We start from the raw sequence: 4,739 nt of genomic DNA on the forward strand, positions 1-4,739 counted from the left end.
GGGGGGGGCTTGATTTAAATGCATCCTAAGAAAAAGAACATTGGCTCTACCTGCATATCCCTCCATAGGTGTAAGCACAAAGGGTCCTCTCTTCCTGACAGCGCCCTCTCTTGGCATAGCAAAGAGCATAAAAATGGTTAAGGACAAAGGCTTTGTAGGCTGACGGACCTGGGTTCGAGCTCCTGATCCACCTCTTAATTAGCTGTCTAGCCTTAGGTAATTTATCTACATTTTTCTGTGCCTTCTTTTCCTAATCTATAAAATGATTCTACACAACCCACAGGGTTGTTATGAGGATTACATTAAATAACGTACGTAAAGTGTTTGGCTCTGTACTGTAAATTCAAGTCACTGGACCGTGAGCCTGCGGAAGGCAGGCAGGGGCTGGGTCTGCCTTGCCCACCCTGAATCCCCAGGACCTAACAAGCTTGGCCTTTAAACAGAGGCTCGATAAAATTTGATGAACAAGTGATGAGTGAATGAATGAATGAATGAAATTCAGCCCAAATTAAAGATGCAATGCTATCATAATTCTATCTGATAGTGTCCCCAAATTGCACATCCAAAAATAATAACATTAAGAAGAGAAAACCACCCAGAGGCTGGTTTCACAGGTTTTCACTAAGGAATTGCTAGCCTGGGAAAGGGGATCTTGTGTTTCCAGCACAATGCCATGCGAAACACTCTTTAGACCCTCCAACCAAAAGCGACCAACGACGCTAGCCAGGAAAAAAAAAATAGTTTAATTGCATCGATTAACTCTCAAAAAGGCAAGGCGTATTCATAACAAAAACTAAGTGAACACCAGAACTCAGAGATGTTAATGATGCTCTGAAGCTACATGAAATGAAGATCAGAGACAAAACCCAGAATGCCCCCCAAGGTGAGGATTTAAGAGAAAACCCTCTCCACATAAAGCCGAGACCCCCAAAAAGTCACACATCGGTGTCAAGATGAACGAGAACAAAACTTCCCTACACCCTACTCCCTGGGGACTACAAGGCAAATTGCTTATACTGAACATTGGCAAAAAGTGGAAGGGGAATAACATAGGGTTGGCTTTGTAGCTACAAGCCAACTCTATTAAGAGGGCTTGCAGCCTGAACTTACTCTCCTTGGGTGGCCCCAAAATACTAAAGCCAAGAATGTAGGTTAAAGTGGTCTCAAGTTGGCAATGACCACGGGCTCCTGGCAGAAGTCAATGCAAATCCTCTCTGTAGGAATCCACCTTCGACACAGACTCTAAGATTACCCAAAGGTAAAACTCTGATAGATGAGCTCACAGCCACAATTACAAGACATATATAGAAAGCAAGCATCCTGAGTGAGAGTCAGAAGAAATAACAGGGAGCAGATTCAGACCCACAAAGGCTTCAAACACTGGAATTATCAGCTACAGAATTCAAAATAATCGTATATATTTAATAACATTTTTAAAGGGTAGTGAAAATTTAAGTAAAGAGTATCTATAATACTGACTGCATGCATTTAAAATAGAGATAAAAATGACAATTATAGAGGCACCTGGCTGGCTCAGTCGGTAGAGCATGCAACTCTTGATCTCGGGGTTGTGAGTTCGAGCCCCACGTCAGGTGTAGAGATTAGTTAAAAATAAAATATTTTTTTAAAAAAAGAAAAATATAATGACTAAAATTTAAAATTCAGTAGATGAGTTTAACAGCAAATTAGATACAGTTGAAGAAGAATGGAACAGAAATCATAGAGGTAGAAAATATCAAAGACAGATTAAGAACCATGGAGATGAGTGTGAAACATTATAACCCATACTTAATCATGGTCACAGAAGGAGGAGTGAGAGAGAATGGGCAGAGACCCTATTTGAAGAGATAGTAGTCATTGAATCAGTCATTATATCTGAGAAATTTCCATAAATAATGAAAATAAATAGCTACATATTTAAGAACCTAACAAAGCCCAAGCAGGATAAAGAAAAAGAAATTAACACCTTCTCGTGTTACTAGATTTGGCACATAAAAATACAAGATTCCTAGCTAATTTGAATTTCAGATAAACAAGGAAGCATTTTTTTTAGTGTATGTCCCATGTAACATTTGGAAACTACTTATACTAAAAATGTATTTAGGGGCACTTGGGTGGCTCAGTCGGTTAAGCATCTGACTTCAGCTCTGGTCATGATCTCATGGTTTGAGGGCTTGAGCCCTGCATCCGGCTCTGTGTTATCCCGGAGCCTGGAGCCTGCTTCAGATTCTGTGTCCCCCCACCCCGCCGCCCCTTCGTTGCCCCTCCCCTGCTTGTGCTCTGTTTCTCTCTCTCTCTCTCAAAAATAAACATTAAAAAAAATTTTAGTTTATTTGTTGTTTACCTGAAATTTAAATTTAACTGGCTAGCCCGTATTTTTTCTGGCAACTCTAACACCTAGACACATAATGAAACTGCAAAACCCCAGGGAAAAAGAGTTCATTAAAAAAGCCAAAGAGAGAAGACAGATGGCCTCTAAGTCAACAGCAGTGGGACTGACAGCTGACTTCTCAAAAAGAGATGTCAGCAGTCAGTGGAATAATATCTTTGATGTGATGGAAAAACATAACTAGAACCATAGGGAAAATCTTTTAAAATGAGACTAGAGCGAAGACGTTTTCAAACAAAAACTGAACAACTTTGCCAGAAACAGAGCCTCATTTAAAAAATGCTAAAGCACTCCTGGGGTGCCTGGGTGGCTCAGTGGGTTAAGCATCTGACTTCAGCTCAGGTCATGATCTCACAGTCCGTGAGTTCGAGCCCCGCGTTGGGCTCTGTGCTGATGGCTCAGAGCCTGGAGCCCGCTTCTGATTCTGTGTCTCCCTCTCTCTCTGCCCCTCCCCTGCTCATGCTCTCTCTTTCTCTCCCAAAAATAAACATTAAAAAAAATTTTTTTTTTTAAATGCTAAAGCACTCCTTCAGGCAGGAGAAAAGAAATCCCAGATGGAAGGTCATGGAAGCAAGAAGGAATGAAAAGCAAGGAAGACAGTGAATATGTGGGTTAATCTAAGCAACCAATATGACCAAATCATCAATACCATATGGTATTAAAAAACCAAAGTGGAATTAAAATATATCACAACAATAGACTAGAAGAAGAATGATGATGTTTTAGCCTTCTCTTGAGGAAAAAGGATAATGATAATTAATTATTACATTGGGCTAATTAAGTGAGTATGTTAACATTTCCAGAGTAATGACTAAAATCATAGCAATAAAGTATATAATGTTCAAAGAGACAATTGGGATAAAATGAGAAAATTAATCCATCTCCCCAAAATGACTAGAAAAGACAAAGAGGGGGGGAAGAACACAAAGGCAAAACTAATAAAAAGAGAAAAATCCAAATAAATCATTAATTACCTAAAATCCCAATTATTAGGGAAGACTTAAAAAAAAAAAACAACAACCAGGTAAGTACCATTTGTTAGTTACATAACTACCCACAAGGATTTAAAGTAAAAGAATGGAAAAAGATAAGCAAATAAGAACTAAATGAGAAAGATGGAGCAAACATATTAACATCAGAAAAATATACTTTTTTTAATGGTGAAAATTTTGTATTTAGATTTAGCCAGCTGGACTCAGTTTAGAGGATCCCAATTTTGTTGGCAACATCCAAAGGATCATAGTCAGGATCCAGTCCAACACAGGCCTTCTTTTCTCCACCAGGCCTGATCAGAGTGTTGACCTTGGCCATGTCAATGTCCTAGAACTTCTTCACAGACTGTTTGATCTGGTGCTTGTTGGTTTAGACATCCACAATGAACACAAGTGTGTTGTTGTCTTCTATTTTCTTCACGGCTGACTCGGTAGTCGGGGGGAACTTGATGGCATAGGGGTCAAGCTTGATTCTCCTGGGGGTGCTCTTTGGAGGATATTGGGCCGCCTTTGGAGATGCGGTGTCTTGGGCCGTCAGAATGTAGGTGACCTCAGGATCTTTTTTTAAAAAATGACTGTGGATGCCTTCCAGCACCGCTTTCTTGGCCTTCAAAACCTTTGCTTCTGTTTTGGCTTTGGCTTCGGCTTTGGGAGGGGGAGGGGCTTCCTTCTTCACCTTTGGTACCATCTTGGTGAAAAGGCAGAAAAATATACTTTAATGCAAAAAGTATTATTAGGAATGAAGAAGGTCACTAAATAATGATAAAAGGTACAATTCACCAAAGAGATAAAACATTCTAAACCTGTATGCAATCGATAACATAAACGTAAAACTCTTGAGGAAAAACTGACAGAACTATAGGAGAAACTGATAAATCCACTGTATAGTAGGGGTTTTAACACACTTTTCTCAGTAATTGATAGATAGCACAGACCAAAATATCAGTAAGCATACAGAAAATTTGACACAATTAGTAAGCTTGATCTGATGATCATATATAGAACAACGCAGTCAATATATTCTCAAGCATACATGAATCAATTCTCATGAACATTTCAAAGATTTTGGTGGATCACATTCTTTAAGCATAATGCAAAAAAAAATTTAAATCAATAACAACATAATAGAGACACTCCATGTATTTCCAAATTTAAAAGCATTTCTTTTTTTTTTTTTTTTCTTTTTAAATTTGTATTTAAATTCTAGTTAGTTAACATATGTGCAATATTGGCTTCAGGGGTAGAATTCGGTGATTCATTGCTTACATACCAACACCCAGTGCTCATCATAACAAGTGCCCTCCCCCATGCCCATCACCCATTTTCCCCGCCCCCTACTGCCACCCCATCAACCTTCA

The 4,739-nt window shown here is 39.1% G+C and overlaps 1 pseudogene; it reads right to left on the reverse strand.

Annotated features, from left to right (window-relative positions):
• Positions 1 to 3,589: 3,589 nt before the first annotated feature.
• On the reverse strand, positions 3,590 to 4,069 carry LOC122228839 (annotated as a pseudogene).
• Between the last annotated feature and the right edge of the window lie 670 nt (positions 4,070 to 4,739).

This window comes from Panthera leo, chromosome C1 (assembly GCF_018350215.1).
Source record: "Panthera leo isolate Ple1 chromosome C1, P.leo_Ple1_pat1.1, whole genome shotgun sequence".
Taxonomy (NCBI): domain Eukaryota; kingdom Metazoa; phylum Chordata; class Mammalia; order Carnivora; family Felidae; genus Panthera; species Panthera leo.